At 37.5% G+C, this 13,347-nt stretch overlaps 1 protein-coding gene across 1 annotated transcript in view; it reads left to right on the top strand.

Annotated features, from left to right (window-relative positions):
• The window catches only part of LOC125812423 (uncharacterized), a 54,437-nt gene that overhangs the window by 16,714 nt on the left and 24,376 nt on the right, over window positions 1-13,347 (top strand). The window lies entirely within an intron of this gene.

The raw sequence follows: 13,347 nt of genomic DNA, 5'->3' as shown, positions 1-13,347 counted from the left end.
GTTGGAAGGAAAGTAACAACAACATTTACATATCTTAGTTTCATTGTCAAACCATGTCGCTGATTCATTTTCAAGGTTTGGTGGTAATTAGTGTTGTAGTGTCTAGTTAATTTCCTTGTTCAGCTGCATTAATTTGTTCCCCATGAATGCTCCAATTTACGACATTTTATTATTTTTTTGGTATACACGGCAATGACTCAAAACAGAGATCTTTATCATGGAGCTGTAAGTTTATTACTTTTTGAGACTTTTGCTTTTGAGACATCCGTCTATTAATTCAGGATTCAAACACATATTGATCAACCAAAAGTTTCTTAATGCAGGATATTACTTCAAGTATGTTTTCATCTTATGAAAATTTTCCTTGAATATTTATTACTATTAATTGATATAATTGCAAGCTACATTAGTATTCGATATAAAATATTTAACATTTCAAATTTAGTTGATGGTCCATTAGATATTTCATTCTTCAAAAGGCACGCATATTCGTCTTCTTAAATAATCTTTCATGCATATAATTTTTCTTGTGGCAAATACAGCCATTTGAATTCATTAGAATTAGAGTTTACGAGAAATTAACATACATCATTGTCTCATTGTTTCTTATTGCTGTCTGTGAAGTGGTTCTAGATGATAATAAGGAGAGATGTTATTAACAATTTCTTCATGTATGGAATTTACTAAAAATATATTCATATTTTCTATTTTGCTCTCCAGATGATTTTTGAATGATAATGAGTTCTTTCCATAATTTCTTTTTATACATTTTGCTCTGTCACTTTACAATTTCAGGGTCATAAAAGTTAACCATTAATGTAGATTTTACGAATGCAAGAGAAAGTATAAAATAAGGTGTAAAATAGCGGGACTTATGGTAGTTTAGAAACAAGACATGAAGTAATCAAACAATTGATATCCAATCTATTTTTTTTTTCTTTTCACTTAGAATGAAAATGGACTATAATTTAGTGGCTATTATTTCTGGGGATAACAAATTTATGACATTTTTAGCAAGTCCTTTTTTTTCATGGATAAGAAGTGTACACAGTAGGATATAAATCTTATGAACTATGCCTACTGTCACCCCCGAGCCTACACCCTGGACGTGGCCGACACTCGAAGACCATTGCTGGCCCCCAAGAGAACCCTTGGCCTGACTTTCTTAACTCAGCGGAAACCTAACTCAACAGAATCACTTCATGCAATGAAAGGTCATAAAACAATCCAACTGATAAAATCTGGCCAAAAAGGCAACTCGAGTCTCAAAATAGAATATTTACAGATATACATAGATGAGAGACTCAATACTAACTGACTGACTATTTATGAAGCCTCTATAATACTGAGATGGATGTTGGGACAGACCCCACAACATACAATAGAGCAAAACTAGGAACACAAAATAACAGAGTCTCCGGAATGCAAAGAGGCTCACCACTGACTCTGGAGTGCTCAGCTGGATCAACGGCATGCTGGATGCTGATCCTGGGTACCTGCGTCTGCATCATCATAAGATGTAGGCCAACTGGCATCAGTATATGGAATGTACGAGTATGCGAGCTGGACAGCTAAACAACAACTTAAGCTTGAAAGGGATACAAAAGAGAACTTACCTTGACTCTGTTCAACTCATGAATAACTGAACTCAGTATAAAACAATGAGACACATGCAATATATATAGCTTGCAAAACTATTTAAAACATGACGTCAAAATCATTTTTATAATAGCATGAAAATACTATGCTTCCTCTCAAAGTCTACTTGTGCAATGCATGAATGAAGTCCCATACCCCCATCCACACTAAGCAGAACCCCTCGAGGAACCATGCAATTTCTACTGTGGGAGTTCTCTAACCGACAGCCACCACTACATGTCTAAGTGGTGATACATCGTCTTGTCCACGCTGCCAGAAGTCCTATACTTTGCCGTCATATAGGACGCTTTAACTTAGTGGATCCACTAGCTTAACTTTACGTGATCATCTAAAAAGTATGACCCGTCAAATCTTATGTTTGGCTACATGGTTCTTATGGAGAGTTGAGTTAATATGAACTCGTGTCCCCAATTTGGTGCTCAAAACTACTCCCAAAAATACTTTAGCTCATTAGTGTTTTAAACACATCTTGCTTTAGTTGAGATAATTACTCAAAATTTAGCCCAAAGGCTCTTGAAAACTCTTTCTAAAAAGAACATCTCAAAACCATATTTTAATATGATCATTGATGACTCGGGATATTCATACTACTTAAACATTGATGGTATATCTAGAGACCATATTGTTTAAACATTGATGACATACTCGATTTGTTATGCTAATCATGTTTTAGAAACTCTTTCCTAAAACTCATCTTTTCTCAAAAAGAGATAGTAGTCAAACTGCTCAAAACTCTTTTGGAAATCTCAGTTTCCTCTCATCTTAAATGTGAAAACATTTATAAATTTCTTTGGGAATACGTAGTTCCCTAATAACTTTTGAGAGATGCACTTGACTCTTACTCTTTACTTAACTTGAAACTCTATGCTCTTTACTCAACTTGAAACTTGAGCCTGAAAATGAAGTTAAAACGTTCAACAAAGACTCTTGAAAAACTTTAAAGACTTACTTTGACTTACCTCTTAACTTCTAAGCTTGGCTCTAACTTCACTTGACTTTTTTTTTTGATAATAGTAACTGTGTATTCACACCAAAAAACCCATCAATCAAAAGCTGATGGGGTGGGATTTACAACCCCTAAGGGCTTCATCGAGATTAAAAGACTAGATAAGAGGCTTTACAATTGTCTTTTGAAATCAACTAAACTATCTATTTCCCCCACTATATCATGTTTACACCAAAAATACAAAAGACTTATACTCTTCGTCTTGATCTTCTGGAAACAACTAGCTTTTCCTTCAAAACATCTTTCATTTCTCTTTTTCCATAAAGTCCACCAAACACATGCTGGGATACTTCTCCACCAATCTTCTTGTGATCCCCTTCTTCCAACTCCTTCCCAGCTTTTCAACATGTCAAAGGAGGTCCTGGGCATTACCCAACTTATCCCAAGTAAACAGAAGAACATGTTCCTCAGATTTACAGCTGTTTTGCAATGAATGAACAGGTGACTATTTATCTCTGCCTCTTGCTCACACATAAAACACCTAGAGCAAATCTGAATACCTCTTCTCTGTAGTACTTCGTGTGTTAAACAGGCTCTCCTGACCACCAGCCAACTGAAACATGAGATTTTGTGTGGTATTTTAACCTTCCAAATCAGTTTCCAAGGCCATTTTGCTGTCATTGTCTGGCTGAAGTTCAAACTCCAATAACATGATTTCATGGTAAAAGACCCCTTGCTATGTAGTTTCCAAATTGGCAAATCAGAACCTACACTTACTCCTGGGAAAGCATTTAGAGTCTGCAGCAAATCAGCTACTCTATTTATTTCCCAATCATTCATGGCCCTCCTAAAAATCAAGTTCCACCCTTGAGGACTCCATACTTGTGCCACCTTATCCATCTGTTGCAAGCTCAAGATGTATAGATCAGGAAAGGTAGTCCTCAGAACCTCTTCCCCAATCCACAATTCATTCCAGAAACTTGTCTTCTCCCCATCCCTAATTCTGTACTTCAGGTTGTTAATGAAAGAGGGCCACAGTCTTCTAATTGTTTTCCACACGGAGCATCCAAAAGTACCAGTCACCTCCTCAGTGGTCCAACTATTCTGGAGCCCATATTTTTGTGAAATGAATCTCCTCCATAGTGCCACATCTTCACAACAGAATCTCCATAACCATTTCTTCAGTAGACTTTCATTCTGTGCACCTAGCTTCTTAATGCCCATCCCACCCTGTTTTTTGTTAAGGATCACCTTATCCCATTTTACTAGATTGTACCCCTTCTTCTCCTTGTTGCCCTGCCATAGGAAAGCTCTTCTAGCCTTGTTGATTTTCTTCTCTATGTTACCTGGTAGAGGGAATAGACTCATCATATAGGTAGGTTGGCTGTCCATGACTGATTTTATAAGAGTCAGCCTGCCACCCAAAGATAGATACTGGCTTTTCCATGTTGCTAATTTTCTCTCACTTCTTTCCAGAACCTCACACCACACTTCTAGCTCTTTATTTTTTGCTCCAAGAGGCATTCCTAGGTATTTAGTAGGAAGGGAGGCCACTTGGCATCCTAGATTCTCAGCTAGGGTCTGCATATTAGGGACTTGGTTCACTGGATAGAGGCAGCTTTTGTGCCAGTTGACATGAAGTCCCGAAATGCCCTCAAAGATTGTTAGGATAGCTCTCAGGTGCCTTATTTGTGTAACTTCTGCATCACAAAATACAAGGGAGTCATCTGCATACAGTAGATGGGATACCTCCATAGCATTGTTCATATTTATGTTAGCACAAAAACCTCTAATCCGTCCATTCTCCCTTGCTTTCCTAATCATGGAGTTTAGGCCTTCCATAACTAGAATGAACAGAAAAGGTGACATGGGGTCGCCTTGTCGCAGACCTCTCTGTGATTGAAAGAAACCCTCTGGATTACCATTAATTATAAGTGAAAATTTCACAGTGGATATGCAGAATTTAATCCAGTTGACCCATTTGTCGCCAAACCCCATATCTTTCAATACTTTGAGGAGGAAAGCCCAATTCACATGGTCGTAGGCCTTCTCAATGTCGAGCTTGCAAAGCACTCCTGGTTTATTTTGTTTCACCCTCGAGTCCACTAACTCATTTGCCAGAAGGGTCGCATCCATTATTTGTCTGCCCTTCAATAATGCCATCTGATGTTCGTCCACTAGAGTTCCCATAACTGTCTTCAATCTCTCAGTGATAAGCTTGGCTATGATTTTGTAGACTCCACCAATTAGACTTATTGGTCTGAAGTCTTTTAGCTCTTCTGCTCCATGCTTCTTGGGAATAAGTGCTACAAAGGTAGCATTGAAAGACTTCTCAAAAAACTCGTTCTGGTGAAAATTCTGTATTGTTTGCATCAGGTCTTCTTTCAAGGTCGGCCAACATTCCTTGTAGAAGCGCATTGTAAATCCATCTGGGCCGGGGGCTTTGTCACCATCACACTGTTTGAAGATACCCAGTACCTCAGCTTCAGTAAATGGCCTTTGCAGCCACTCTTGATCTTCCTCGGAGATTCTGGGGCAATTTGCAATCGCGAAAGCTGGCCTCCAACTTTCTAGTTCAGTGTATAAGTTCTTATAGAACTCAATCATGCTAATTTTGATTTGTTCTGGATCTTTGATTTCCTCCCCTCTGACTAACAGTTTGTCAATAGCATTGTATCTCTTGTGTGCTGTTGCCATTCTCTGAAAATTTTTTGTGTTGTTGTCGCCTTGTTTTAGCCATAGAACTCTGGATTTTTGTCTCCACCTAGCTTCCTCATTTTCTGCCAGCTTTTCCAGTTCTTACTAGGACAGTTGCCCTTACCATCATTTCGTCTTCGTTTAGGTTCCTGGTATCTTGAGCTAGATCAATATCAGCCAATTCAGCTAATAGGTTGTTCTTCTTGGTTCCTAGTTCACCACAGATTCGCTTGCTCCATTCCTTGATTTTTGGCTTGAGCATCTTTAGCTTCATGCTAAGTATATAATCAGGGCATCCCATCACTTCAAATTCATCCCACCATTCCTGTACTTGTTCTCGGAAACCCTCTATCTCAAGCCACCAATTCTCGAACTTGAAGTAGGGTTTCTGTTTTCCCCAGTCACCACATTGTAGCAAAATATGACAGTGATCAGACGTCACTCTAGGCATGACCATCTGTTTAATGTTCTTGAAAAACTCCTCCCATTCTACTGAATAAAGAAATCTGTCTAATCTAGCGGCACTGTGATGATTTGGCCCTCTGAACCATGTGAAGTTTCCCCCGCATAGATGAGGATCATGTAGCTCCATTTCATCTATCCACTTGGAGAAGTCGGTCATTACATTAGTGATTCTGCTACAGCCTCTCCTTTCTGCCATAGTTCTGACTGTGTTAAAATCGCCACACGTCACCCAAGGTCCTTCACATAATTCTTTAACCGCTGCTACTTCTTCCCAGCACTCTAGCTTCTCACTTCTGATGTGAGGAGCATATACACCAGTGAGAAACCAATTAAAAGAATTATGCACTGCTTCGAATTTATAGGTGATTGAAAACTGCCCTGTCTCCACTACGCTACCTTTCCACACCCTGCGATCCCACATAATCAAGATCCCCCCCTTGTTTCCATTAGCTTCCAAATACCCACAACGCATCCACCTGCTGGGCCATAGATGTTTGGCAAAGCTATCCACATCTTTATTCACCTTTGTTTCCTGGAAGCAGTAAACATCTGCTTTCCACTTGAGCATAGCACTTTTAACAAGATTTCTTGTAGAAATATTGTTAATCCCCCTTACATTCCAAGATAGTAATTTTACCTTCATTTGAAAGTCAAACTCAAGACTCTCCCTTTTGTTCTGGATCCCTCCACTTCTTGGTTCAGACAGGACTGCAGATTTTTAAGCTCGTTTTTTCCAATTCCCCTATTTCTGGGCGTAGCATTTGAACTATCAGACTTCTTGTTTTCCAGTGCTGCCTTTCTCTCATCTAATCTCATCAGTAGGGCATGTGTTTCTTCCCTAAATCCTTCGAAAGCAACCCCATATGCGGCACTCAGTTCCATGATATGGGCATTGATCCATTGTGATGCCTCACCCTCTTGATCTTGCCGAACTTCAGGCATATTGGTAGACACTGATTCGACATCGTGAATCTGTTGTATCTGCATACTGTGTCCAGCTTCAAAATTTTCCGGCGGCTTTGAGCCTTCCCCGACCTCTTGTAATTGCTTTCCCAGATTTTTATCTAATCTGTTTTGGGCCATTACCCCCTGTTGGATGTCGTATGCCTCTCTCTGTTTGGAAATTGGTGTCTGTTCAACCAAGTTTACCACTGACGACGATTCCCAGGAACTAAAAGCTTCGAGGAATTGCGTAGCCAGGGTCTTAAGATTAGTCAGGCCCTCCTTTGCCCTTTCATTAAAAGTCACGTGACCCTCACATGCTTTCTCCTTTGTCTGAGGGATTATGAACGGCCCACCTTTACAATTGAGGCCCAAGTTAATTGTTGGGTCATGACCTACAAGTCGGTCTTGGCCCATTAATTTAAACTTGGAACCCTCCTCACGTGTCTCTGTATTTGCACGTGGTTGTCCAGCTGTGGCTGACATATCACTGTCCAAAGTATGATGCAACTCACGATCCTTTGGTACAAATATTTTGGACCGCTGGGTAATATCCACTTTCGAAGGGATTTTTTGGCTCTGTTCTTCTCCGGCGAACACCCTTGCAGGACTTTCAGTCCAGATTTGCATTGTGAATTGGAGGTTTCCATCGTCTATTGTGACCTCTTTAGGTACTTTGGTGCCATCACCTTCGACCTTGATTCTCGCCCATTTTAGGTGATTTCGTAGTTGTGTTTCCTCCTCTGTTTCGACCCATCCTCCGCAGAAATCACCGATGGCTTTGAACACCCCGTGGGACCAAAACTGAAGGGGCATACCAACGATTTTGACCCATGTTGTTCTAGCTCTCTCTGTCTCCAATGATGTACATATCGTCGGATTCCACCATTGGAAAAGCACTGGAGAGTTCCTCCAACTCCAATTACCTTCAACTACTTGTTCTGCCGTGATCATGGAGGAGAACTCAAATAAGAAGTAGTCGTTTCCCATCTCGTAAATATTCAAGCCATAAGTCTGCTTCCAAAGGTCATTTGTCCACCTTCTAATATCTGCAAGGGTTGGGGCTTCACCTTTACTGTATACAAATTTTCCCACTAAACTCTTCTTTAAAACTTCACTGTATGAGTTTGCATTATCATTAATGCATATTCTATCTCCCCTCTTGAGTATTCCCTCTTCCCTAGAACCAATATTCCCCTTGTTTGCCCATTTAATGCTCTTTAGAATTTCTGCATACGGTATATTCTTATCCACCAACCTATGTACTCCTCGGTTCCCCACGTGTTTATGGCTGCTGATAAATCTCTCAATCTTTTCTGCAATTCCTGACCATCCTGATTTGAGAGTCATTTCAGGGATGATAATAACATCCCTTCTTCTGCCTTTGATGTTTATCAAGCTAATGTACCTTCCATACTTGTTGTAATTTCTGGCACAATAAATCTCTGAGAAAGCATCCTTTTTCTTCCATCTTCGCACCGTATTCCCCTTTGTTTTTGAGGCCTCCCGTAGAGTCTGAGAGATCCATTCCAATGCTTTGGCGTTGAAGGTTGTTCTTGTGACGAAGTTTCTGCTTCTTTCTGTCCAGTCATACCAATCACCTGCTGTTCCGGGTGTTCGTGTGATATCGTAGGATTTAAATCCGACTGCGAAGTATATAGTGTCGTCCATTGAGGGTTAATTCTAGAAAAAATTTAGGAGGGAAAAGAGAAGGAAATGAGAGGTAGCTTCCGGTGATCCTTCTGATCACCGGAGAAGAAAGAAAGAAATATCAATCTAGACAATCATCTCGATATTAGTGCCTGAGAGAAAAGTCTAGTACGACCCTTTTTGCTTAGTCCATGAAAGAATCTTCACTCACTTGACTTCTAACTTCACTTGACTTTGATCCTAACTCGCCTTGAATTGGATTATGGATTCAAGGTATATGATCACATGTTTATGGATGAGTTCGGGATGTCTAAATGTACCTTAGAGTGTTGAAAACAACTATAAAACATAGGTACATTACCAAGGAACATGTACCTTAGAGTGTTGAAAACAACTATAAAACATAGGTACATTACCAAGGAACATGTATGAAAAAGTGGGGAATGAATGGGAAAACTTGGCGTCCTTGGCGCTCTGAGAGGCGCGGGGCGCCAGACCACAAAGCTCAGAAGGGGCCTGCTGGCGCTCGGCTAGGCGCGCCGCCCCAAGGGCTGGACTTCAGAGTCCCTTCTGGGGCGCGCTGGCTGGCGCGACGCCCCAGCCCTTTTCCCTGAAAACTCGACTTTTCTCCTTTCATTTTTCCAACTCTAAACCTCCTTAACTTCAATGGATCCAGCCCCAAACACTTAGAATCATAAACCCCTCAACATACAATAGATTTCAACTCACAAACACAACCGGAAACATGTCCCAAATCAACAAGAACTTCAACACAATCACAACCAACTTCAACAAATATAACCAACAACTTTAACAAACATAATCAATCTTTTCTCGAAATCAAACGAGTTTGGCGTGTGGGGGAAAGAACCAACCCAACACTATGAACTCACATACCTAATAGGGATCACCCCCGACGATATCCACAACGATCTTTGACGAAACCTTGCTTGATCTTCTCTTTCTCCTCTTCACTCACAAACCCTCACTCTCACTCTTTTAAAAAGGGAAGAACTGATCAAAAAAATCAGTCACACTAATATAACCAAAAGAATTGGTTAGGGAAAAGACCAAAATACCCTTACAAATTCGGACTAAACTGCCCTGCCAACAGCCCAACTTCCAAAGGGTATAACTCACTCATATGAACTCGGAATCGAGCAAACTCGGCGGCGTTGGGAAAGATCCGTGATCTTTCCAAACATAACTGGAAATACACCTAACTCATCCTGAGCGAGAAGCTATGACTGCTCAAAGTTGGCCAAAAACTCACTTTTTTTCCCATACTTAACTAAAATTTCCAGATTTTAAATTCTTTCCAAAAATAACCATTTCCAATTCTAAGCTTCTTCATAGCTATTCCAAAATTGCCGGATGTTTACACCTACCTTTTCAATTTTACTTAGGTGGTAATTTTTATTCAATGGACCTTTTAATTTTTATATATGAACTTCTATATATTTTAACTTAAATTTTGTCATGATCATTTGTAGGCTGCATATTTTGTTCGATAGTAACTTATGATTTTAGAATTGTGAAACTTAATCATAATTGCAGATTCTTTGAATGCAGAACAAGATAAAGAATAAGGACATGCAAAGCGTCGAAACAGAGACATAGCATGTGATCTGTATCACAAATAAGGTGTATAAAATCACTCTGTTTTAATCTAATTATTTTACGTTCCATTCATTGCTATAAATTAAGTTGATATAACATAATTTGGTATAATCATAATTTAAAGGAGAGGGTTGTCTGCGTAGAAGTTTGATTGATATCAATGATAAAATGAACAATTACACCGTGTAAATTATATATATTCAGATCCGTCTTAAAATTTAGAGTCAAATAAATTTCTTGGTTATTGTATTTTACAGAATTGCAATGTTGTGGAATGTATACAAGTTCCTACTTTTCAATTTTCTTAACAACATTCCAAAGAAAGCATTTGACCCAGGATTTTTAAGCATTACTCTTGAATCATATTTGTTTAATTATCTTAAAAGTGACCTTACGTATTTTAGGTCCTTCAGACGTTAAATTAACCTTAGGTATAGGTACCGGGGTCTTTTGGTAGAGTGTTTAAAAATAGTATTGAATAGAGTGTATAACAAATGCTGAGATTAGTTATGCGAAGATTTTTTCTTATCTATTGCTATCTTATTTCCCAAGCCACTGCTCAATCCTCCTTTTCCTGATTGATTGAAAGTAGCAAGGAAAGACAAGCAAAAACTTTGTTGGCTCAACATGCAACTAAGCAAAGAGAAAGAGTAGTAAAGGAAATACGAGTAGCAGTCTCAAGATCGGTGGTTTGATATATTAAGGGTGATTTTATTTTTAATCATGCTTATCCATAAATTAACAGTCATTGTATTGTTGACACCATAGTTTTTCTATATATTGGATAATAATTAATAGGAAATATAATTTTATACATATTAGTTATGCACCCTATAATATTGCATATGTTGTATATAACTAATACATGTAGTAGATTTTCTTATTACATCTTACCAAATGACTCCCAAGTGTCTTCTAATTTGTGGTCTACAATCTTCAAGAAATGATTTTTAAAGAGTTGGTAACACTTAGTTCATTTAGTTTTTTCATAAAGAAAGATATTTTGAGTACATCTAATTTTCATTTCAGGATGATGTCCAACTCATGGTTGCCCTGAGCTTAGAAACCTATACATCTGCTATCAATTGATCTAGATTTATTCCTGATAGGCTGATAGTTTTATGCTTTTAATACTATGTGAAAACAAGATACATACTTTCACTTTATTTCCATCCATTTTATATCGTGATGGTTCTCTTATTAGATGGAAGGGGACCTATAAATTCAGATAGATCTTAACAGTTTTACAACAATTATATTGATGAGCTTATTAGCCACGATCATAATGAAATTTCTTTATAAGCATTGGAACAATACAGTACATTTTGCTTATTACATATACATACATATTAGGGAGAAAAGAAAATAAAAAATTTCCAAATTCCCCTTAATAGTACACTAAAAAGTCTTTCATATCTTTTAATATTGGAGGTATTCAACCATATGTTATGTTATTTTATAGTGATCCACCATAAATACTTGAAGTTAAATATAAGAGTTGGTTGAATCGAAAGATTGTGTATGTCTATAGTGTGTTGAATCGAAAGATTGTGTATGCTAATGAAGAAGAGAAGTTGAATTGATGGAAATGATGAGTGAATATATGGCCTATATATACAGAAAGAAGTATGGTCATTTTCCTTAAACTAAAGTGGTTGTTGAGATAGCAAAATTAGTGTAAAAAGCTCCTTTTTGGGTTTTTCTTTATTTCACATGTGAACGGATATACACACACATAAATTTGCCGTATATTGAGCACTTGGAATTCTTAAAGTTGGAACGCAACCTAATTATTGACTCCTTTTTTTCTTTTTAATTCTTAATCTGACTTGGAAGTTTTTTGCAACTGCAACTTGGAATACCTTACAAAAGTCAAAATAATGGTGTGTTCGGTATAGTTAGCCGTGTGAATGTTTATTACTTTTTAAAGCTTTCGCATAAGTGTTTAGTCTTCTGTTCAATAGTAAGCCAGATTAAAGATTCGTTTGGAAACAGTAAATAATTTTTGAATGCCGGCCACGTCCAGGATATAAATTCAGATGTGGCATTAACACATATAGAATCACTAATCTGTTTGACCAAACTTTTAAAATTAGCTTATTTTAAAAAGTGTTTTTTAAAGAAGTGCCTTTAATAAAAAGAAGTTTGTGTTTGGATGATAAATTTGAAAGACACTTTTGAGTAGTAATTAATGTTATAAATACACTATAGATATGATAACTTAGAATTTCCTATTAACTGTAGGAAAGAGTTCACAACATATATCTTAGGAGAATTATATGTTCATAGAATGTTGCTTGAATACTCATCTGCAATGAAATTGTACAGGAGAAATTACATACTTTGTGCGACAAAAAGATACCAACTAAACAAATAAAGAATATTAGGAAGAACATCTATAGCTTAAAAAAATCATGGTGTGAATTAGATCAAACGGAATATGCTCCTAAATCTCGATCAAATTTTTGAAGCACCAGAAACTTCTCATAATACATATTTTCAAGGTTCATGTTTTAGAGAATTAACATAGATTTTCATTAATTTTTTGCCAGAAATATGTTCCCTTCTCTTCAATAGTAATGCTTTTGCTTTTATATTGGATTAAACTTTTTGATTATCTCTTCCCAAATAATTATTTTTTAATACATTTGATTTTTAAATTTTTCTTCTGAATGTCAACATTATATAACTAAATTTATATTTTTGCTTTTTATCTTTGGGTATTAACAAAAGTTTAAAACGAAGTTTAGCCCGCGCGTAGATTAACTAGTTAAGATCAATAAAGGGAAATAAGGAAAAGGAAAAATTGGACTTGATGGGTTTGGAAGAGAGAGGAGGTTGGAAGGAACGTAACAACAATCTTTATTGGGGTGCTCTATAGAGGTGCCCTAAACAACTAAAGAAGAAGGGGAAAGGAGAGGGGAATATTACATGGGAAGATGCGGTTTCTGTTGACTGGCTTTGACTGAGCTCCAATTCTACTGCTCAAACTTCTTTGCAACAGAAGATAAATAAGGAATAGGAGAATTTTTTATCTGGATGCTTCCTCCTTTTCCAAGTTTTACTCATTGTTTCTGCTGTACTATCTTGTAGACTAATCACTGGAACCTAAAATGCACAATGAAGCAGAGATTAATATCTGTAAAGGGCAATAAGGAAAAGGAAAAATTGGACTTGAGGGGTTTGTGAAAGCAAGGAGGTTTTAAGGAAAGTAACAACAGTCTTTAATAATTAGTGTTGTAGTGTCTAGTTAATTTCCTTGTTCAGCTGCATTAATTTGTTCCCCATGAATGCTCTTGTATTTCAAGTTGTTGCAAGTCTTTGTTCTATTGTAGAGTTGGTTCTATATTGTTCCCATAGCAAGATCA

The sequence above is a fragment of the Solanum verrucosum genome, unplaced genomic scaffold (genome assembly GCF_900185275.1).
Source record: "Solanum verrucosum unplaced genomic scaffold, falcon-dt-bn FXZP01000159.1, whole genome shotgun sequence".
Taxonomy (NCBI): Eukaryota; Viridiplantae; Streptophyta; class Magnoliopsida; order Solanales; family Solanaceae; genus Solanum; species Solanum verrucosum.
This window is presented reverse-complemented; position numbering and strand designations above follow the sequence as displayed.